The 24,780-nt window shown below is 38.4% G+C and overlaps 1 long non-coding RNA gene across 9 annotated transcripts in view; it reads left to right on the top strand.

Moving 5' to 3' along the window:
• LOC121823979 (uncharacterized) overlaps positions 1-24,780 on the top strand; it is a 65,547-nt gene that overhangs the window by 385 nt on the left and 40,382 nt on the right. For all 9 annotated transcript variants that reach the window (XR_006065664.2, XR_013045946.1, XR_006065659.2 and 6 more), the window contains exons 2-3: positions 10,669-10,817; positions 12,048-12,145. This is a non-coding gene — a long non-coding RNA (uncharacterized LOC121823979). The remainder of the gene's footprint in view (positions 1-10,668; positions 10,818-12,047; positions 12,146-24,780) is intronic.

Here is a 24,780-nt window from a genome sequence, read left to right as displayed (position 1 = left end):
GGGTCTACATAGCTACATTTCATGGTCACGGTGTGTGGGCTGAATGACCATTGCTCTAGTTCTGGCTCTGTGAGATGCTGAAGTCCTTACTGCCTGAGGTGATCTATCTGGTTCCCATGGCATGATGACTCTTGTAAGGTGTAGCTTTATCAGCACAGATGTTTGTCTCCATCTGGAGCATGGTCTGCCCTGTTTGGCTTTGTTGTTTCTAGAACTCAAACTGTCTACAGATTTAGGCCAATGACCTCCTGCCTTGAAGGGGAATGGAATGAGATGGCTTAGATCTCACTGGTTTGTAGATGGGCACTCCTTGAATGACAACAATGCCTATGCAGAGTCAAGTAGGATAGCCATTATAAAGGTGATAGATGTAAAATGAAGGCAAAAATGCCCAACTTTCATCCTGTTTTTAGTTGTTTTGTAGGTCCAAGTGAAGAGCCCATGGTTTCTAGCAAAAGTTGTTTTTAAGTGCCTATAGTACTAGTAGAAAAATTTGGTTTATCAGCTAAATCACCTTGGGAAGCTAGTTAAGCATGCTTCTCTTCCAATTCTGTATCTGAAAAGTGTAGATAATAATTCTGCCTAACTAATAATATTGTGAGGATTAAATAAACCAATTATGTAAAATACTCAGAAGAGTGTCTAATTCAGAGTAAGTGCACTGTGTGTATGTTTGTACATGTATGCCCCTCTTTGTGTACAAATAAGTGTTACTACAGACTTTACTCCCTGTCAATTTCTTCTGAGAATAATAGAGTACCTCCTTTTATATTGCTTCATAGTTTTTTGCACTCAGATTTTTTTTTCAAAATTTTATCCACTGGTCTGGTAATTTTTCCTGTTTCTCACCTTTGCCCTTTTTATAAGTAGTTGCCAAATACAGATTATTGTTAGTAGTAAGTCCTGCTACTTCATTGTGAGTAACTAAACTGGGTACATGTAGACATCTCTGGGGCTGAAAAGTAATGACTGTGACATAAAAAAGTATATGTTATTGTCACCCCAATAGTGTTGATATTCTCTGTGTTCCACCAACTGATCATCTTCCCAGCCTAATTAATCCCTGGTAACCAATGCTCTTTGAATGCTCTATAGTTTGACATTTCCAGGATGTCATATAATTAGACATAGACAGCACATAATACTTTTTTTTTTTTTTTTTTTTTTTTTTTTTTTTTTTTTTTTGGTTTTTCGAGACAGGGTTTCTCTGTGTAGCTTTGCGCCTTTCCTGGAACTCACTTGGTAGCCCAGGCTGGCCTCGAACTCACAAAGATCTGCCTGCCTCTGCCTCCCGAGTGCTGGGATTAAAGGCGTGCGCCACCACCGCCCGGCAGATACATAATACTTTTTTATTGACTTCTTTCATGTAGAAATATACATTTAAAATTCCTCTATGTTTGTTCATGGCTTGTTTATTTTCATGCCTGATGACTATTCCATTGTCTGGATGTGCCATAGTTTATCATTTGTTCCTAGACTTTCTTGTCAAAACCCCAGACATGGAATTATGCTCAGCTACTCATCCCAGCAAGCTAATAAAAGAGACAAGAAATGGTGAAAAAAGAGAAGGATTTAATAATTGTGGGCATGTTGTGGATAAGGGTTCAGTGAAGTTCTTTCTTTAAGCTATTGACCTGAACTGTAGCTTTCAATAGATAACTGGGAGTAACAGGAGAGAAGAATGCTCATTGAGCCAGCTTTGGAAGAATGAGGCTGGCTTGATCATTAACTTAGTTCTTGTTCTATGAGGTAGTTTGAAGATCAAGTCCTTATTGTTAGAGGACTAACCCAGAATACTGAGTTGGTCAAGGATGATCTCTTGAGGGGGCAATCTGCCTACAAGGCTCTGTGGTTCCTAGAGTTCCAGATAAATGAAGGTTTCAGATGACTAGAGGATGTCAGTCCCCTTTGGGGATCTAGAATAGATCTGTAAAATAGATCTAAAAAGCTGACAGCAAGATGCATCTTATTCTTATTTTTGTGCTTTCAGCCTTGAAGAGGGATGAGCTAGGTTAGGTTCCACTAGTTGTTAGAAGCTCCTTGATTAACTTACCTATTTGCAGGGGTAAGCAATTATTTGTGCAAAACCCCCCACAGGGGATAAGAGATAGTTTATTATGAAACCAAATATTAGTGACCATGGCTCAATGACATAGATTGAGATTATCCCAAATTCCATGTTCTAAGTTTATGAAATTTTTATAGTTACCATAACAAAGAAAGTCATTAGTTAAGAATATTTTTAAATATATTTGGGGAAGCATTAAGTATGTGATTACAGCAAAGATGAAGAAATCTCAGCTATAGGTCTCAGATATATTTAATGACACCCTTATCCTTCTTTTTTTGAACAGACCTTTATAACCTTACATTTTATCATAATACAAAAATTCATACCAATCCAAAGTATTTTAGAGACCTGTTGTTAGTCTAAAAGGAGATACAACAATAAACTAAGGGCTCAGTAGGACTGAGGAATTTTATAATTGTTACTTTATGCTATGTATCTTAAAATGGTAAAGTCACATGGCTTTTGCTCTTTAACCTTAGTAAAGAGGGCTTCTTGCCATGTGGCTGCTTACACCTTGATGAGGTGATCTCCCAAGATAGAGGAGAGCCACATGGTTGTCATGTAAGAACATTTATTTTTCTAAACAAGAGTTGAATCTAAGTTACATACACAGTATATTCTAGACAAGAGTTGAATAATATATATATATACCCATATAGAGATTTTAATTATAAGCCTTCTGTTATAAGTTTAAAGCCAAATTTTATTACATATTTTATAGTTTTTAAACCATACCCAAGGAATTTATAAATCCTGAGACAGAGTTAAGCATAGTCTTAAGAGATTTTTGAGAGCAGAGTGAAGAGAAATCATATCGATAAAAGATTTAAGAGTAGGAATTTGTAGAACCTTAGAGATAAGAGACTTTGAGATCATTAGTTTGTGGCAGAAGTTACAATCTACAAATTTGGAAATCAAGTGTGTCAATTTTTGGCCATTGATCTGTACTGAGGCTAAGCTGCAGTAATAAAATCTGAGTCCATGAGGGGAGAGAAGGAGGGAGGGTGGGAGGAAGGGAGGAAGCTGAGAGCTAAAGCTGACAGACTTGCAGACTGGAACAAAATAAAGCCTAGTGGTACTGCAGGTGTTCTGTAGTTCCTAAGGGAAGGCGAGAGAAAGCTAGGAGAGAGCAGGGGAAAGGGAGCCAGTAAGTATCTTTAGTAGAGAGACCTAGACAGGTGTAGAAAGTTGCTCATATGGTGGGCTGCCCAAAAGGGTATAGTAGCAGGCTCCAGGATCCAGAGAGACACTTATGGAGCTCCAAGTGGGAGGAAGTAAGGAAAAGAGTTCCAGGCTGCTGTGAGCAGGACTGCAGCTTCAGGAGGATGCTAGAGAGACCATGGGGGTGTAACAGGCCAGAGGCATAGTAGGTGTAGGAACCAGTGAAGTACATAGGTTCCGGTGGAGGGCATAGCAGGCCAGAGCAAGGAGAGCAGCAGTTAGAAAGCAGGTAGAGGGAAGCAGTAGCTGAAGCAGCAGCCGAAGAATCAGACTCTAGAATTTGGAATCAAATTTTGCTGGTGACAGAAGCCAGCAGAAACAAATGTTCCATACATACTTTAGGAGACTCAGATCAACAGTTTACTTCAGAATGGTTGAGTTCGCCAGAAGGGAGCTCATTTGTGCCATTCCCAGGTTTTGGCACTAGATGAATGAATGAATGAAGAGAGAAAGAGAGAGAGGGGGGAGGGGAGAGGAGAAAGAAAGAGGAAAGGATATGACTGCTCCTAGATATGGTGGAGGGGAAAGTTTATTGTAGATAAAAGGGAGACATAGTCAGAGGCATCTGGGAGAGTCCAGAGTGCATATGACCCTGAGCTGTGACATGTGAGAAGAGGGGAAGGGGAAGGAATAAGGGAGAGAAAGGGGAACCAGGTGCAGTAGACAGGAGGTCCACAGGTACAAAGTTAGTGGGAAACCAAAATGGTTGGATTATACAGGGAAGAGCAACCCAGCACTCTGGGCTGGAGAATTCAGAGTAAGGGGCAGGGTTTGCCAGACAGCAGGGCCCTGTAACAGGTAGGAACTGAGGGATTCAGAGAGAACCTGGCAGCCAGAGTCCTCTTTGATATGTTAAATGGACACCTTAGCCATTTGTTCCAGGTTTGAAACATAACAACACCCCCATTGTGTCTTCCACAAGAGGCACAGGCACAGGGACTCCAGGCTTTTAGAGGCTATAGCAGCTGTAAGTCCATGTCACATCTGATTAGAGTCTTTCTACAGATCTTTATTTGGGCAGCTGTTTAAAAACTTGTAAGAACTTTCCTCAATCTTGTCTTGAATTTCTGGGGAATGTTTAATTTGCTTCCTCTGTATGTACACATCAGTTTGTGTGTGAGAGGGTAGGGATGCAAGTGTTGGGTACACCTGTGGGTAAATTACAGAGGGATACAGCCTGCCTGTAGCTATTTCTTTCCTGGTAGACAGAAGGGCATTTGGATTTTTATACATTTTTCTCTGAGCTTATTACCATGTTAAAAAAAAGTTGGCTCTGTATTTTAGCAAATGCAAACTTTGACTATAATTTCCCATGATAGAAGTTTGAGGGCTGGCTGGATGACTCAGAGAGTAAGAACACTTTCTGGTCAGCTCTGGCAACTAGAGTTTGATTCTAGAAGCCATGCAAAGGTGGATGGAGAAACTGACTTTATGGGGTTGTGCTTTGGCCTCCACACACTTGCCATGGTATGCAAACCCACACATTCATTATCAACACATTTACATAATAAATAAACAAATACACAAATAAAATAAATAATTTTTAAAGTCTGAACAACATTCTATATTAGTTTTATGTACCCAGACGATTTGTCCAAGGTTAAAAACACAAACTGTGCTTAGTTCAATGAAATTATAATATGCTTTAGAGATTAATTATAATGAATTTTTGTTATATTACAAAATCATAAGGGATCAATGCATAAGTAAACTTACAGTTCTAATTTTTTTCAGTTCTAAATACTTAATTAGCTTTAAGTCTTTAGACTAACATTTAGCTAAGCTTCTTAATAAATGTTAGTATTGTTTAATTGAAAATTTCATGCATACATATCATGTGTTTTTATAAAATATACCATCATTCCCTCTCCTCTAATTCTTCCTTTAACCCTCAACCATATTCCCTTTTCAACTTCATGTTCTCTTCTTCCAGTCCCACTGAGTGCACTTTCTGTTGCCTGTGTTTGACAGGTGTAGGTCCACCTACTGCACTATGGGTTTATCACTACTCGGTCTTCACTTGCTCCAGTGCAATTAGAGTTTGTGTAGAAGCAGATTGCCTTGGCAGGTTGGCAGAGGTGGAAACTTTGGGCAAATATTTCAAAACACACCCCCTTTGGAAATGTCTAATCTTCTCCATGAAGCTTTGCTAGCATTTCTTTTTGAGCTATGAGAAATATGGAACTTGTATCTGGATACCCAATGTAATATATATTTATCTGAATTCATTTACTTAGTTGGCTATAACAAAGGTATCATGGACTAAGAAGTGGCTCAAACAAAAGATATTAATTTTCTGATGGTTTTGAAGGCTGGGAAATCTGAGGAGGGCAAGGTGCTAGAAGAGTGGAGAGCTTTGTTGGGCCCACTTCCTGGTTTGTAGATGGCTCTTTCCTGCCACATCCTCATAAGTTGAAGGAACAAGGGATCTCTCTGGATACTCTAAGGGCTGGAATTCTGTTTGTAAGGGTCCCAACCTAATGATCTAATAATTTCTCTACATCTTGCTTTTTAATGCCATCACATTGTCAGAGGCAGATTTCAACTAAAGGATTTTAGGAGAGACACAAACCCCCAATTTTCTGGTAACAACATCTAAAACATCTCTCCTGTTGTCCAGAAGAGGTTTAGCTGACACATCATGGGGCACAGTAAGGTCTTTAAAGTTGCCTAATTCTGCAGGTACTTCTGTATAAGCAAATTAAGTCATGGACTCATGATCCCAAATAAACTGCCCGAAGTCGCCAAGCTCTTTAATGACATAGTTTACCCTAAAACTCACACTTAGAACTATCTGTTTTCACTGAATCCTCCTAATTTTGAGGAAGAGGAGGTTTTTAACCCTACTATGAAAACAATAAAATTCAGAGTCTGAGTGAACAATGAAAACAATGCTTTTGAGAAAAAGGGACTAAATCAGATTATGTTTACTGTTAGTGATGGTGTCATACAGAATAAAGTTGATTTTTTTAAATGACTCACTTTGCTTTTATGTTTTAACATTTATACCCAATATAATGAGACAACAATGGAGCCTTGTTGGAACATAGTATCTGAATGAACTATGGGAGGAGAACTCTGAGTGTGGTGTGAACACTAAGAAAACAAGACGAGAGTCTTGTGACCTCAGTTCCTTCAAAATATGGCATTGTTCTTGCAGTGTGTTTTGTGCTCCTCCCAGGAGTGGCACATAGGAGGAGTGGAGTCTGCCTCAGATTTCCTCATTATCTTACCATTGTTCCTGAGCCAACACAGCTTGTCCTTGTGATTTTTACAGCTTGGGATCATGTGCGCTTTGCTCATATGATGTTGCTGAACATTCAGATTACAAATAGTCTGATGCTCTAAAGTTAGCTATTGAATGAGACTTTAGTCTGCTTCATTTTTAAGCCCCATTCTCCTAGGTCCCATTGCCTCTAGAGTGGTGACAGAGGCTACTAATTATTCAATCTTAAATGGATTCTTTTACTCCATTTTAAATTCCTAGAGGAAATGTCATCTGGATAATTCCATTAAAATTTCTTACATTAAAAACAGGGCAGTGGTGGCACATGCTTTTAATCTCAGCACTCGGTAGGCAGAGCCAGGTGGATCTCTGTGAGTTCAAGGCCAGCCTGGTCTACAGAGTGAGATCCAGGAAAGGCGCAAAGCTATACAGAGAAACTCTGTCTCAAAAAACCAACCAACCAACCAACCAAACAAACAACAACAACAACAAAAAAAAAAAAAAAAAAAAAACCAAAAAAATAATTCCAACGAATTGTGTTAAAGTGTTAATTTTTGACAATATCTTCTTATTTATTTTTAAGAAGGCCGTATATGAACATGCCTGCTTCATTTTGGCAGCTTGTCACATGTTTGTTCATATTATTTAACTTTATAATAATTTAAAATATTTATTTTAAAGGCACTGGCTTTGAAATCATGCTAATCATGCCTTATACTAAATTTATCTTTTTTTTAATGAGGAAACATTAAAGAGAATATAAGAATATTAAATATTAAAGAGAATATAAGGCGATCAAGAGTTACCACTGGATAAATGATGGAATTCTATTGTGTTTAGGATGTCACTGCTGTCTTTGTCTATTACATCAGAGCCCTCAAATTAACCTAATCTAAATAACTTCTGTTTAACTCAAGCCCCCAAATTAACCAAATTCAAACAACTTCTGTTTAACTTATTTGAGGTTGATAATTAAAAGTCTGTGCTTAGATAATCTTGAAGAAATCATGTAGCATGATTCTCTTCTGGAATATAAGCCACACAACCATGGTTGACACCTTTGCTAGGGTTAGAGAAGGCAGATGTCATGTGGCTTCACTGCCATCTTGACTAAGGCAACCACACAGTATAGGCTAACCTGGGAGACAACAGGTCTCCAAAAGTACTTTTAAACTGGGATGGATTTTTGTATAATTCCTGTCCTGCATTGAAAACAAGGCTTATAATGAAGAACCAAAACCGCACCTCCATACCTTTATATGCAAAAATGTACCTTGTGCTGGCAGCCAAACTTTATAACGTAAGAGTCACTAAAATGATATTCGTTTTAAGTTATGAAGGAGTCATGGGGTTTGCAAGTGTGTGATGGGGCTGGAGTTCCTAAAAAGAGCCCAGCTGCAGTGGGGAACCTTAACAGTTTTTGATTAAATTGTTTGCACTGTTGCAGCTTGGTTTTTTCCTTATCTAGATTATGATTGTGCCCTGTTTTTTTCCTCTTGAAGTAAAAAATTCTTTATTTTTGAGAGATTTTATACTTTTTTAAAGAGGAAATTTTGGAGTTTTATAAAACATTTAACTAAAATAACTGGATTTTTTTTCAAAGAATACCTTTTAAAAATGTTTTAACTAATAAGGCTATGGAGTACTTTAAATTTATAAAATATTTTTATTATAATGTCTTTATTAATATATAATCTTGATAAATAGATTAATAAAAGACTAAAACTTAGGGCCAGAGCTAAACACCTGAGACTGAGGTATTCCTATCTTCCTGCCTTGTACATGACCTCTGATAAGGAGTTGGAGAAGGGTCACAAGGTACCTTCTCCTTTTTATTTATTTATTTTATTTTTATCCTGGTGTGATTGAACTTCGGATGGCCTGGGAATTGAAGCTGGTTCCTCTGGAACATCAGTCAGTGATCTTAACTGCTGAGCCACAGAGCTATTAATAAAGTAATTCAGCCTATGAGCTCCCTACAGAATGGGATACTCTTGCCCTCTCTGCTACCCAAAGAATAGCTCATATTAGTTATTGACTCAAAAGACTGTTTACCAAACCTTTAAAAGAAAATGATAGAGAAAAATTTGCCTTCACAGTACCTAATTATAACAATTCCCAGCCAGTCAAGAGATATCAATGGAAGGTCATCCCATGGGGAATGCTAAATAGCCCCACCCTGTGCCAATATTTTATGCAAAAGCCATTGGAGATAATTTGTGTGGTTATATTTTATCATAATTTATCCTTATATGAATGATCTCTTATTGACTGATCCAAAGCTAGGTACCTTAGAAAGCATATTTGAAGAAGTAAAGAAAGTTTTGCCTTGCTGGGCACTACAAATTGCTCCTGAAAAAATACAAAGAGGAGATTATATTAATTACTTAGGATATAAGATAGAGCTATAAAAATTTAGACTCCAAAAGCCGGGCGTTGGTGGCGCACGCCTTTAATCCCAGCACTCGGGAGGCAGAGCCAGGCGGATCTCTGTGAGTTCGAGGCCAGTCTGGGCTACCAAGTGAGCTCCAGGAAAGGCGCAAAGCTACACAGAGAAACCCTGTCTTGAAAAACCAAAAAAAAAAAAAAAAAAAAAAAAAAATTTAGACTCCAAAAGGTACAACTCAGGGGAGATCAATTTCAGACTCTTAATGATTTTCAAAAATTATTAGGAAGAATTTCCAACTTACAGGGTATCATTGGAATATCTAAAGATGGACTAAAAAATTGGCTAGTACTCTAAAAGGGGACAAGGACTTAAATAGTCCAAGAGAAGTATCAGCTGAAGCTGAGAAGGAATTGATTCTAGTAGAAAAGACAATAGGCGAAGGGCATGTGGATTGTGTGAATCCAGAACTTAAATGCATTCTGGTCATACTCCCCTCCAGACACTCCCCCACAGGGATTTTGATGCAGAGGGAAGATATTATATTGGAATGGATATTTGTACCATGTAAACCAAGTAAAAAGTTAAAGATGTATATAGAAAAGATCTCTGATTTGATTCAAAAGGGAAAATTAAGACTTCACCAGTTGACAGAAATGGACCCAGCAGAAATTGTAGTAGGCAGGATCCAGGAGAAGGGACATGTGACCCTTCTCCATCTCCTTATCAGAGGTCATGTACAATGGCAGGAAACACTGTCTCCTTTGGGTATAGCCTAAGGTCATGGGTGGAGAAAATACCATTATACCTCTCCCTACCTAAGTTCTTTTCAGGCTAACAGAGACTGATTTAGTGATGTGTGTCTAACCTCCTTGCTTTTGCTAATATTGCTAAGCTATAGCTATTTTGGTAAACTGAGTCATGCAGAGAACTGTTATGTCTTATCATGATATACTATAAAAGGATCAGGAAAGTTCCCAGTCTCTTTGTGGACTGTGTTTGTTAGTTAAAACTCTTGGTATTAAAAGAGCTTCAATTTAGAAATTCATATTTTCTAAGGCTAAACTTAACAGGGATAAATCTATAAAATCCCAATCTTATAAAATGGTTAAAGATAATTAAGACATACAAGTTAATAGTCAAATTCTCTGATACATTCAGATTTAGCTTCTATATGTTTTCAAAGTTAAGCCTAAAACAAATCTAAAAACAAGCAACATTTGTCTACTTTAGATATGCTTAATAGATAATGATCCTCAAACACTTCAGATATCTGAGAGTATGGCATTTAAAATGTTATTAAAAAGCTTTTTGTGACAGACATGCTAACTCCTGAAGGCATTCCCATCTCCCCCAAAGAAGATGATGGGCACAGAAGAACTCCACCTGGAGCTTGTTTTAAATGTGGCAAAGCTGGCCACTGGGTGGAAAAACTGCCCTTCACTTCGACTGCTGCCAAGACCCTATCCAGACTGTGGACAAGCAGGACACTGGGGAACTGATTGTTCAGCTTTGCCTAGACAAAATAGGCCAGTCCCTCCAAGTTCCTATTCCACAGGAAAGTCTGTCAGATCTTCTGGACCTGGCAGCCAAAGATGGATGCTGCCTGGGACCTCTGACAGCAATAACGATGGAGGAACCTGGGGTAGCTATCTAGGTAGCTGATAAGTCTGTCATTTTTTTCCTTTTTTATTATTAAGAAATTTTCTATTCACTTTACATACCAAACACACTAAAAGGTATGTCTCAAATCTCTCCCTTTAGGGCTCAGTAAACACAGAGAAGAGGATGCAGAAAGAGTGCAATTGCCAGAGGTCTTAGAGGACATGAAGAAATCAAAGGCCTTGAAGTCGACAAGATCAAATCTCATATGAACTCTCAAAGACTGAAGCAGCAGCTCAGGAATTGCATGGGTCTGTACCAGGTCCTTTCCATATATATTGTGTTTCCAGTCCAGTGTTTTTATAGAATAGCTGTGTGTGTGAATGAGTGGGTCTCTGATTTTTGTGCCTTGTTTTGGGCTCTTTTTCTTCTGTTTGTTTGTCTTGTTCAACTCCAATGTGTCAGCTTTTGTTTTATCTTATATTTTATTTTATTACTGTCCCTTAGAGGCTTGTTTATTTTCTAATGAGAGATAGAAAAGAAGTGAATTGGTACAGGAGGGAACATGGGGAGGAACTGGGAGGAGTGGAGGGAAGGGAAACCCCAGTCAGGATATATTATGTGAGAAAAAAACTATCTTTAATAAAATAAAAATATGTAAAAAAAAGAATAATTTGGGAGTGTAGTGGGTAGCCATTCTAGCTTGGATCTGGAAGTTCCAACCCCCCATTGAGACTCTGGCAACTGTCACACCTACGAGGCGGGGCCAGGGGAGGCACCTGGAGACCTGAGATCTGGATGGGCCAGCACTCTCTCTGTGCCGGGACCCTGAACGGTGGAGGTGGACCAAGCAGAGCTCCAGAGAACACCGCTAGATTGCGATACACCTTCCCCAGACCCTGCAACCTACCTATCCCTTAATTTGTGAGTTACACCATTAAATAAATATCCTTTTAACTACGTGGAGAGGCCTTAATAATTTCACCAATATGGGAGTTAGAATTCAGACAATATATAATCACCATTCATCTTGGCCCACTGTATATACCTGCAATACAGTTCAAATGAATGAAATAAAAGACTACCCAGAAGAAATGAGGAATAATAGACTTAGCATTTTTATTCCTGTTAGTTATAGACACAGGCAAGAACAATACACACAGCTTGCCACAGCATACTAGAGCACAGCACATTGTCCCAATATTATGTTTAGTATACACCAGTAAATTCCTATGTAAGTGTATGTATGTAGGTATTTTTATCTTAGGTTGTTAAGTTGTTTTATTCCTCAGTTTCCCCTGAGTAATGAAAGGTTTTCATATTAATAGACACATAAATTTATCCCTCTATAAATACATATGCACATCACTATAAATATATAAATAGATGTGTGGATAAGATTGTATACATAGAAATAAATACTATATGGCTAAACACACATATGTCCATATAGTACTGTCAATTTTAAAATGGGGCATATATGCTTGTGATCCCTTCCATGCACATGCAACTTAAATATTTGTCCTCTGCCACTACTTCAGAGACAGCAAGACCTGGGAGAATGGAGCCAATAAATGAGGCAGACTGAAGTCTCATTCAATTCACATCTTTATCCAGAGCATCAGACAATTTCTGAAGGGTAAGAAAGTTCTTATGAGTCAAGTTCACATGAGTTTAAGCTGTATACAAAGACAAAGTCAGGCTAAGCCTGACAGAACATTTTTCCTTAGATACACAAGAAGGATGTAATGTACACATCATCTGATTATAATATTAACAAGGAGTCACAAGAAACCCGAAATAAGTCACTCCTTTCTGCTATGCCTGGAGGGAGCATGAAAACACATTCTAAGAACATTTCTGTGTTTTGAAGAAACTGAGTCAGAAGACCGTTGTCCTGTTTTCTTGGAGTGTTCCTATAAGCACTCAGAATTCTTCTTACATGTCTCCATTCCTGAGCCATGTTCTGACATCACCTCTTTTTTATTTTTTAAATCAGGCTATTCAGAGTGGTTTTGATTTGGGATGTACTAGATAACCTAATTGTCATTTGATACATGAATATCCTTATAAGTAAGCAAAATCATGAACACAATGAATAATATTAGATCAGAGAAAGCACTTTGCTACCACCACCAAGAATCTTTACTTTTCACCTTGACAGTTAGACCACAATTTAAAGCCAAATTTGAAGTAAATTTTAATTAAATACTGGCCAGGTGGATGAGCTCTGGCCAGGTCTATCTCTAGGTTTCCAGAAGATGGTCCAGACTCAAGTATGGCAAGGGCTTAAGAAGGAAAACCCATAATTCATTGTATTTCCCCTCAGGTCCAATCAAGGCAAGCCTATATCCTGACATATTTTCTGCCTAAGTACCTCCCACCCACATATAATCAGTGCAGGTGGGTCAAACAAACTTGTTCAGGGAAGTGAAAACATGTAGCTTGTTATCTCTCATGAACAATAGCCTCCAGCATTTCATGAACTATCTGTCCTTGGGCAAGTAGCTTGCAGATCAGGGGCATTTTTATTACGTGGATCTCTTAGGCATTAAAACTTAAAATGTAACTTTGGCTCTCATGAACACTCCTGGAATGTTTACTATGCCCCGTGTCCTGCAACTTCCTTTGACCTTCTCAGAGCCTTTTCGCCACTGGACATGATATTGTTGCCCATTATATTTTGTCCATATTCAAAACTTTGCACATGTCTTTTGCATCCAGGCTTTTTGTCTGGTATTTTCACTAGGATTTTTCACCTGGACTTTTGTGAAGTCTTTGTTACAGGTTTTTGTGCCCTGATTATTTCCATGGATTTTTCTTCTGGATTTTTGGCCAAGTCTTTTTGCCTGGCATTTTCACCTGGACTTGGTGCCTGGATTTTTGCTTTGCTTTTGGTACTGGTCTTGGCCCAGATTTTTCTCCTAGACTTTTGGCCTAGCCTTTTTGCATAGCCTTTTTGCTGAGCATTTTGACTAGGATTTTCAACCAGCCTTTGTGCATGGACTTTGCCACTCCCTTCACTCTCAGCTTTTGTTTCTGGCTTTTTTGCCTGGATTTTTCTTCTGTATTTTTGGTCTGGCCCTTTTGCCTGTTCTTTGTGACTGGACTTTTCACTTAGCTTTTGTGCCTGCATTAGAAAAATGGTAGCAAAGGACAAAAGTTCAGATCAAGTACTCTTCTTATTCAACTTAGGTGAAGAAATGAATACTGTACTGCATATTTTATTTAATTTATGTACATTCATGTTATAAATGTTTATGTATTATTCGTGTTTGTGCAGCACAGGCATACAGTGCCCACATATGTCTGAAGAGGACATTGAATATCCTGGAACTGGAGTTAAAGACAGTTTTTAGCCACTATTTGGGGTCTGAAAACTGAACCAGTAGTGTCCTTTAGATGCATATTTAAAGCATGGTTGAGGATATACATTTCAGCTCTTTACAATTTGTGTCAAAAGAGACATTTGTAAACTCTGTTTTTATTATATTTTGATTTTCCTGGCCAGGCTTGCTTTGTATAGCCCTGGCTGTCCTAGAACTTACTCTGTAGCCCTGGCTGGCATCAAGCTCAGAGATCTGCTTGCCCCTGTCTCCAGAGTGCTAGGATGTAAGGTGTGCAAAATTACCACCTTTTAAAAATTACTCAAGAGCTTATCTTTTAAAATGACAGATACCCAACTCTTTGGGTAGATGAGCCAGACTGACTTCTGAGAGATCTAGGCAACTCAAATTGGTTCTCTTTCTGCAGCAACAAATATTTTTAGGAGAGCAATACTTGTAAGAGATCAAGACTTTTAGAGTGTACATTCCACTGTGTATAACTGTTCTGGATATTGGGAATGGGGATACAGACCTTACACACATCAGGCCTAGTCCATTTGGGATTAGGAGAAGCATGAATATATTCTACAAACTGTCCATGCAGATGCACTGTTAGAATGTTTGCTGTGCCCCACACCCTGCAACTTCTTTTGACTGTCTCTGAGCTGAGCCCTTCCACCACTGACCCATGATGCCCCATTCAGTTCTGAGACCTTTGGAAGAAAGATACCAAAGGTCAAGTCCTTGGAAGAAGTATCTGCAACCACAAATTAATTTTTTTACATTTTTGAAATTAAGTTATATCATTTACTACAGTTTGTGTTCCTTTTTTGTTATTCAGTTAATATTATTTTAATTTCTTCATAAGTCTAATTCATTTTACATTTTGGGTATAGCATGCAGAGAAATAGGTTTCATTCTCACAATTTCATACATACAAAACATTGCACTTTATCCTTATTCACAACTTTGTACTCAACCTTTCCACCTGACATTTCACTAGAGTTTTTCACCTGGTTTTTATGCCTACACTTTTCACTTACCCTTAGTTCCTGGCTTTTGTACACCTAATTTTTGCCTAGATTTTTCTCCTAGATTTTTTTTTTCAAGATGGCTTTCTCTGTGTAGCTTTGGAAGCCTATTCTGGAACTCACTTTGTAGATCAGGCTGGCCTTGAACTCACAGAGATCCACCTGACTCTCGGCCTCCCGAGTACTGGGATTAAAGGCGTGGCTGCCACCACCACCACCACCACCACCACCACCATCACCACCACCACAGTCTTCTAGAGTTTTGGCCTGGCTTTTTCACCTGGCCTTCTAGCCTGGCCTCTGTCTTGGCTTTTTGTCTGGCCTTTTTTTGCCTTTTTGCCTAACTGTTCACCTTTTATTTTAACCAAAACAAAATTACATCCATAGTCAAGTGTGGTGCCAAATCCCAGCACCAAAAAGGAAGAGGCAGGAAAATCTCTGAGGTCAAGCCAGTCTGGTTCCAGGACAGTGAGGGCTACATATTGAGACCCTAACTTAAAACAAAAATTTAACAAATATTTATCTGTATGTGTACATGCCACAACCTGAGTGTGGAATTCAGAAGACAACTTTCAGGAGTGGGTCCTCTCCTTCCATGCTCACACTCAGCTCATTAGGCATGGCTATAACTGATTTTATCTTCTGAGCCATCTCAATAGCCCTTATTTATTTAGAACCTGCAGGATAAATCTTACCAATAAGATACATTACAAAAGGAAGGAGGCCCAAGGTTCAATCTCTAGTTTTAAAACTAACAAAAAAGTATCGAATGATTGTTTGAATAAGTAATAATGAGGTAATTTTTATATTTTGGCTACATAAATGATACAATACAATATAATAATACAATCAAGAAGGTTATTTAGAAGTTACAATGACAAGAAAGGGTAAATTATATTTTAAGGGAAAATTCAGGCTTTCGAGCTATATGCATAATGACTTTATAAATTAAAGAAGTAAAGCTGGATGATGATAAGACTGTGGTTTGTATTTGTTTTCTTCATAATATAACCACATATATAGTTTATACAATGACAAAAATATAAAAAAATTTCTTCAATGAGTATAAATTGCTTTTAGTAATAAGAAATAACAGATGTCATAGAGAACAGCATTAAAGTTTATAAGCTCCAGTGAATAAATGATAAAATCAGAAGGGCAGCCTTCCTGTGGAAGTCTGTACTTTAACCAGTTCAAAGCTTGATGCAATGGGAAAGTGGGAGAAAAGATTACTGAGAGGGCCATGAAAGGCTCATGATTGGTCCAAAATAGGCCAGTAATTGGCCTGTGATAGGCCTGTGATAGGCCTGTGATTGACTTATGGAGTCTGCACTTGGGCCAGACCTGAAAACAACAGTAAGTAGATTCCCAGCTCAAGCTTTCTTTCCAATTCACTCCAGGAAGCCAAGGCTTAGGGAACTACATGAGTCATGTTTTAACTTCTTTGGGACAAGCCTCAGTGACACAGAAGACAATACTTTATTCAGAGAAGCATAAAAATAGACACTCAGGGACACATCATCAATGGTGTTGGTGGCATGAATTATATTTTTGTTTAATTCTTTGAATTGCAATTTCCCTTTCAACCAAATCACTCCCAAAATACTGATTCTGTCAAGAGCTGAGGGTCATTCCTGTACCCTTAAGGATTAATAGTGTAGCTAGGGTGGATCCCAGGGAAGAGCATTAGGGTGTGAGTACAAACCTGAAAACACAAAATGCAAGAATAAAGCCCATAGATAAGAGTTGATAAAGTCAGTTAACTAGCTTGGGGTAAATCAATGTAAAGTAAAACTAAAAAGCCATTAAAGTGATAATTTGCATATTTATTAACTGATATCATGTATTTAGTGAAAAATTAAGAATTATGTTATAAGTGACATTCTAATACTTACATAATCATATAATCTATAGATATTAAAGAATCTGTATGTGTGACTATGTGGTGGTGTGACTGTATGGCCCCTATAGGCTCACATATTTGAATGCTTATTAACCAAGGAATGACAATATTTAAAAGGATTGAAAATTGAAAATTGAATGTGGCCTTTTTGGAAGAAGTGTGTCACTGGGGTGGCCTTTGAGATTCAAAAGCCCAAGCCAGGCCAAGTGTCACTTCTGATGGATCAGGATGTAGTTCTCATCTACTGCTCCAGTGTCTGCCTGCATGCTGCCATGATGATACTAGACTAAACCTCTGAGTCTGTAAGCAAGGCTCTAATTGCTTTCTCTGAAGATAGTTGCCTTTGTTATGTGTAGACGAATTTCTAAATGGTCTTATTAAAAAAAACACAGATCCCCCTATCTTCCCTTCTCCCTCCCCCCAACCCATCCCCCCATTCCCACCCCCCCCCCCAATCCCACCTCCTCCAAGGCAAGGTCCCATGGGGAGTCAGCAGAGCCTGGTACATTCAGGTGAGGCAGGTTCAAACCCCTCCTCCCTGCATAAAAGCTGTGCAAAGTGTCTCACCATAGGCACTAGGCTCCAAAAAGCTGGCTCATGTGCTGGGGATGGGTTCTGATCCCACTGCCTGAGGGGAGCCCCTAAACGGTTTAAGCTAAACAACTGTCTTGTCTATCTAGAGGGCCTAGTCCAGTACCATGGGGGCTCCTCAGCTATTGGTCCACTGTAGCTAGAGTTTTCTTGCCTTGCCTACAGTAAGGACAAATCTTTGTCACCCGCCAGTCCCACAGCCGCTCAGACCCAACCAAGTAAACACAGAGACTTATTTTGCTTACAAACTGTATGGCCATGGCAGGCTTCTTGCTAACTGTTCTTATAGCTTAAATTAATCCATTTCCATAAATCTATACCTTGCCACATGGCTCATGGCTTACTGGCATTTTCATATGCTGCTTGTCCTGGTGGTGGCTGGCAGTGACTCTTTCTGCCTTCCTGTTCTTTCTTTTCTCCTCTTTGTTAGTTCTGCCTATACTTCCTGCCTAGCCACTGGCCAATCAATATTTTATTTATTGACCAATCAGAATAACACATTTGTCATACAGAACATTCCACAACAGTCCACAGTATATGCATTTCCACTACTTTGGCTAGTTGTCGCTATACTTTTTCCTATCATAGTCTCCATGTCCCTTGCTCATAGTATCTATCCCTCCTCTCTCATCGATTGGACTCCTGGAACTCAGCTTGGGAACCAGCTGTGGATCTCTGCATCTGCTTCCATCAGTCACTGGATGAGGGCTCTATGATGACAGTTAGGGTATTCAGCCATCTGATTACCAGAGTAGGCCAGCTTAGGCACCTTCTTGACTATTACCAGTAGTCTATGGTGGGGTCATCCTTGTGGATTCCTGGGAACTTCCCCAGCACTCTGTTTCTCCCTGTTCCCATGATGTCTTTATTTATCATGGCATCTCTTTTCTTGCTCTCCCACTCTGTCCCTGTTCCAACTTAACCCTCCCATTTCCCTATGTTCTCATCCCCCATCACATGCCCCCCAGTACCTCCTCTCACCCTCAGTTTGCTCATATAGATCTCATTTATTTCTCCTTTGCTAAGCGATTCATATGCCCTTCCTAGGGTCCTCCTTACTAGCCAGCCTCCCTGGAGCTGTGGGTTGCAGTCTGGTTATCCTTTGCTTTACATCTAGTATCTACTTATGAGTGAGTACATACCATGTTTGTCCTTCTGAGTCTGGATTACCTTACTCAGGATGGTATTTTCTAATTCTATCCATTTGCCTGCAAATTTCATGATGTCATTGTTTTTCTCTGCTGAGTAGTACTTCATTGTGTATATGTACCACATTTTCTTTAGCCATTCTTCAGTTGAGGGGCATCTAGGTTGTTTCCATGTTCTGGCTATTACAAATAATGTGCTATGAATATAGTTGAGCAAGTGTCCTTGTGGTATGATTGAGTATTCCTTAGGTATATGCCCAAGAGTGGTATAGCTGGGTCTTGAGAAAGATTGATTCCCAATTTTCTGAGAAATCACCATACTGATTTCCACAGTGGCTATACAAGTTTGCATTCCCACCAACAGTGTAGGGAGTGTTCCCTTTGCTCCACATCCTCTCCAACATAAGCTGTCTTCAGTGATTTTGATCTTAGCCATTCTGACAGATGTAAGATGGTATATCAGAGTCATTTTGATTTGCATTTCCCTGATGACTAAGGATGTTGAGCAATTCTTTAAATGTCTTTCAGAGATTTGAGATTCTTCTGCTGAAAATTCTCTGTTTAGCTCTCTATCCCATTTTTAAATTGGATTGTTAGGTATTTTGTTGTCTAGTTTCTTGAGTTCTTTATATATTCTGGAAATCAGTCCTCTGTCAGATGAGGGGTTGGTGAAGTCCTTTTCCCATTCTGTAGGCTGTTGTTTTGTCTTATTTACTGTGTTCTTTGCCCTACAGAAGCTTCTTAGTTTCAAGAAGTCCCATTTATTAATTGTTTCTCTCAGTGTCTGTGCTACTGGTATTATATTTAGGAAGCAGGCTCCTGTGCCAATGCATTCAAGACTACTTCCTACTTTCTCTTCTATCAGGTTCAGTGCAACTGGATTTATGTGGAGGTCTTTGATCCACTTGGACTTAAGTTTTATGCATGGCAACAGATCTGGATCTATTTGCAATCTTCTACATGTTGACATCCAGTTATATCAGCACCATTTGTTAAAGATGCTTTCTTTTTTCCATTGTACAGTTTTGGCTTCTTTGTCAAAAATCATTCATGTATGGATTAATGTCAGGGTCTTTAATTCAATTCCATTGGTCCATATGTCAGTTTTTATGCCAGTACCAAGCTGTTTTTTTTTTTTTTTTTTTTTTTTTTATTACTGTAGCTCTATAGTAGAGCTTGAAGTCAGGGATTGTTTGCCTCAAAAGGTTGCTTTATTGTACATGATTCTTTTAGCTATCCTGGGTGTTTTGTTTTTCCATATGAAATTGAGTATTGTTCTTTCCAGGTCTGTGAAGAATTGTGTTGGGATTTTGATGGGCATTGCACTGAATCTGTAGATTGCTTTTGGTAAGGTTGCCATTTTTTTACTATGTTAATCCTGCCTATCCAAGAGCTTGGGGGATCTTTCTATTTTTTGATATCTTCTTTCTTCAGGGACTTAAAGTTCTTATCATACAGGTCCTTCACTTGCTTAGTTAGAGTTACCTCAAGGTATTTTACATTATTTGTGGCCATTATAAAGGGTGATGTTTCTCTGATTTCTTTCTTGGCCCTTTTATTATTTGTATATATGAGGGCTACTGATTTTTTTTGAGTTAATCTTGTATCCTGCCACCTTACTGAAGGAGTTTATCAGCTGTAGGAGTTCCCTGGTAGAATTTTTGGGGTCACTTATGTACACTATCATATCATCTGCAAATAGTGGAAGTCTGACTTCTTCCTTTCCAATTTCTATCTCTTTTATCTTCCATTGTTGTCTTATTGCTCTAGCTAGAATTTCAAGTACTATATTGCATAAATATGGGAAGAGTGGACAGCCTTGCATTGTTCCTTATTTTAGTGGAAACGCTTTGAGTTTCTCTCTATTTAATTTGATGTTGTCTGTCAGCTTGCTGTAAATTGCCTTTATTATGTTTATGTATGTTTCTTGTATTCCTGACCTCTCTAGGACCTTTTTCATGAAGGGTGCTGGGTTTTGTCAAAGGCTTTTTCGGCATCTAATGAGATGATCATGTGGTTTTTTTTTTCTTTCAATTTGTTTATGTTGTGTATTACACTGACATATTTTTGTATGTTGAACTATCCTTTCATCCCTGGGATGAAGCCTACTTGATCATGGTGGATAATTTTTTTTTGATGTGTTCTTGAATTTGGTTTGTCAGTATTTTATTATTTTTGCATCAATGTTCATGAGGAAAATCAGCCTATAATTCTCTGTCTTTCTCACATCTTTGTGTGGTTGCAGTATCAGGGTAACTGTAGCCTCATACAAAGAGTTTGGCAATGTTCCTTCTGTTTCTATTGTGGGGAACAATTTGAGGAGTTTTGGTATTAGTGCTTCTTTGAAATTCTTGTAGAATTTGGTGCTGAAACCATCTGACCCTAGGCTCTTTTTGGTTGGGAGACTTTTAATGACTGTTTCTACTTCCTTAGGTCTATTTCAATTGTTTATCTGGTCTTGATTTAATTTTGGTATGTAGTACCAGAAAATTGTCAATTTCTTTTACATTTTCCAATTTTTTGGAGTATAGGTCTTTGAAGTATGACCTGATGATTCTCTGGATTTCCTTATTGTCTGTTGTTATGTCTCCATTTTCATTTCTGGTTTTGTTAATTTGTATGTTCTCTCTCTGCTTTTTGGTTAGTTTGGACAAGGGTTTGTCTATCTTGTTGATTTTCTCAAAGAACCAACCCTGTGTCTCATCAATTCTTTGTATAGTTCTCTTTGTTTCTATTTTATCTATTTCAGCCTCAATTTGATTATTTCCTGGTGTCTAAGCTTCTTGGGTGAGTTTGCTTCTTTTTGTTCTAGAACTTTTAGGTGTGCTGTTAAGTTGCTAGTGTGAGATTTCTCCAACATCTTTAGGTAGGGACTTAGTTCTATGACTTTTCTTCCTAGCACTATTTTCATAGTGCCCCATTAGTTTGGGTATGTTGTACTTTCATTTTCAATGAATTCTAGGAAATCTTTTATTTCTTTCTTTATTTCTTCCTTCACCCTGTGGCGATTCAGTTGAGCATTATTCAGTTTCCATGAGTTTGTAGGCTTTCTCTATTTTGTGTTGTTGTTGTTGTTGTTGAATTCTAACTTCAAGCCATAGTGACCTGATAGAATACAGAGGTTATTCCATTTTTTTTTGTAACTGTTGAGATTTGTTTTGTGACAGAGTATGTGATCAATTTTAGAGAAAGTTCCATGGGGTGCCGACAAGTAGGTATATTCTTTTGTGTTAGGGTGGACTGTTCTGTAGATATCTATTATGTCCATTTGAGTCATAACATCTTATTTGTCTTTTAAGTTTCTGTCTTGTAGACTTGTCCATTGGTGAGAGTGGGATGTTGAAGTCTCCCACTATTAGTGTGTAGGGTTTGATGTGCATTTTAAGCTTTAGTAATGTTTCTTTTATATATGTGGGTACCCTTGTATTTGGGCATAAATGTTCAGAAATGAGACTTCATCTTGATGGATTTTTCCTTTGATGAATATGTAATGTCCTTCCCAATCTCTTTTGATTGTTTTTAGTTTGAAGTCTACTTGTTAGATATTAGGATAGCTACACCAGCTTGCTTCTTAAGTCCATTTAATTGGAAAGTCTTTTCCCAGCCTTTTACTCTGAGGTAGTGTCTGTCTTTGAAGTTGAGGTATGTTTCTTGTATGCAGCAGAAGGATGGGTCCTATTTTCATATCCATTATGTCAGCCTTTGTTCTTTTATAGGTGAATTGAGTCCATTGATACTAAGGGATATTAATGATCAGTGATTGTTAATTCCTGTTTTGGTGGTAGTGTGTGTGTGTGTGTGTGTGTGTGTGTGTGTGTGTGTGTGTATGTGTGTTTCTCTTTTCTGGGATTTTCTGCTGTGGGATTATCTATTGCCTGCATTTTTGTGGGTGCATCTAACTTCCTTAGGTTGGAGTTTTCCTTCTAGTGCTTTCTGTAAGGCTAGATTTGTGGATAGGTATTGTTTACCTGGTTTTGTCTTGGAATATTGTGTGTACTCTCTCTATGTGATTGAAAGTTTTGCTGAGTATAGTAGTCTGGGCTGGCATCTGTGGTCTCTTAGTATCTGCATAACCTCTGTCAATTTCAGAGTCTTGACTAAGAAGTGGGGTGTTATTCTGATGGGTCTGCCTTTATAAGACACTTGGCCTTTTTCATTTGATGCTCTTAATATTCTTTATTCTGTATGTTTAGTGGTTTGATTATTATGTGGCAAGAAAAGTGTTTTTTTTTTGGGGGGGGGTCAAGTCTATTTGGTGTTCTATAAAGTTTTTGTATTTTCATAGGCATTTCCATCTTTAGGCTGATAAAGTTTTCTTCTATAATTATGTTGAATATATTTTCTGTGCCTTTGAGCTGGTATTCTCCTTCTTCTATTCCTATTATTCTTAGGTTTGGCCTTTTCATTGTGTCCTAGATTTCCTGGATGTTTTGTGTTATGACTTTGGCTTTTGTGTTTTCTTTGACTGATGAATCTATTTCCTCAATCATATCTTCCACACCAGAGATTCTCTCTCCTATCTCTTCTACTCTGTTTATGCTTGCATCTGTAGTTCCTATTCATTTATTCTGATTTTCCATTTCTAGCATTCCCTTGGTTTGTGTCTTCTTTATTGCTTCTATTTCAATTTTCAAGTCTTGAACTGTTTCCTTCACCTGTTTGATTGCTTTTTCTTGGCTTTCTCTAAGGGATTTATTGATTTCTTCCAAGTTTTTGTTTGTTTTTTGATTTCTTTAAGGGAAACTTTCATTTCCTCTTTAAAGACCTCTATCATCATCATCATCAAATTATTTTTAGTCTTTTTCTTCTGTTTCTTCTATGTTGTGATATTCAAGTCTTGCTGTTGTAGAGCTGCTAAGTTCTGGTGGTGCCATATTGGTCTTTATGTTGTATGTATTCTTGACTGGCGTCTACACATTCATTTCTCCAGTTGGCGCAAGAGGTGTTTGTGTCTGAGGGAGCTGCTTTGTTCCCTCTGTGCTTGCTGCATCTGTGTTTCAGGGGGTCACTATTGGTCCAATAAGCACTCATGGTCCAATCAGAGCTCTTGGTCCAATCAGAGCTAGTAGAATCTGTATTTCAGGGAGCCACTGAGGTGGTAGGGGAATGGATGGGTTTGGGGGAGTGAGTGGTGAATATTGTAGATTGCATGGCCCACTGGGGGGGGTATTGATGGGGAGGCCTGATTACAGAAGTCTTCCATGCTGGCCTGCAAATGAGGCAGCAATTGGGGGGGGGGTAGGGATTGTGCCCTGGGGCATAGGTCCTAGAGACAAGACTCTCCATCTGGGAGAAGAGTCACTTAAATCTTGGTCCAATCAGAGCTGGCAGATTCTGTGTCCCAGGGAGCCACTGAGGTTGCAGGGGGATGGGTGAGTTTAGGGGAGGGAGTGGGTCTTGTTGATTGCAGGGTCCCTTTGAGGGTGTTGGTGAGGAGGTCTTTCCTGCTGGCCTGCAACTGGGGCAGCAACGGGTGGTGGTGTTAGGCACAGGTTGTGCCTTTCGGCCTGGGTCCTAGAGGCTAAAAGGTTTTCTTTTTTTCTTTCATAAGAAAGCTAACTGCACTTAACTGTATAGAAAAATTTCCCTCAATACTTGATTTGTCAAATGTAGGAAAAGTGAATAAGATGGTGGATGTTGATACTATTCTTCCAATTGCAAGTCTTCCCAAGGAAATAATTATTCTGTGCAGTCACAGGTAAAGTTTTCTTACCTATTGGATGGCTGCACACTTTTGCATGTATGGGAATCATTAACTGGACCTAGGGTGTATAAAAAAATTTGAAGTTTGGAGGGGCCATGTTAGAAGAATATAGGGAGAGATGCAGGAGTAAAGTAAGAGGTAGATATAATTATATTTCATTGTGTGTATGCATTATTTCCAAAGAAAAACTTAAAATAGAATCAACAATCCCAAATATGGCTTTAGAGAAATAAAATGACAATTTTAGGTGTTAGTGTAGTCCAAATAAGATCTTTAATAGTATTAAATTAATGATCATTGTCTTTTTTCTATGTTTATATAAGATGTTAATGCTGTCAGAATAAGCTTCATCTACAAATTCTATGAAGTAATTTTTGCAGCTTCTATGTGCATATAAAGCAACATAACTTATTTTTAAGTCCAACCCAGCTTGCCTTGAGCTTTTTGCTTGCAATTAGAGAAATGGTAGGAATGGATAAAAGCTCAGATCAAGTACTTTCTTATCCATCCTGGGGGAGAAAATGAGTGCTCGACTGTATATTTTAATTAATTTATTTTTATGTTATATGTA

Source organism: Peromyscus maniculatus, chromosome 19 (assembly GCF_049852395.1).
Source record: "Peromyscus maniculatus bairdii isolate BWxNUB_F1_BW_parent chromosome 19, HU_Pman_BW_mat_3.1, whole genome shotgun sequence".
In the NCBI taxonomy this organism is placed as follows: domain Eukaryota; kingdom Metazoa; phylum Chordata; class Mammalia; order Rodentia; family Cricetidae; genus Peromyscus; species Peromyscus maniculatus.
This window is presented reverse-complemented; position numbering and strand designations above follow the sequence as displayed.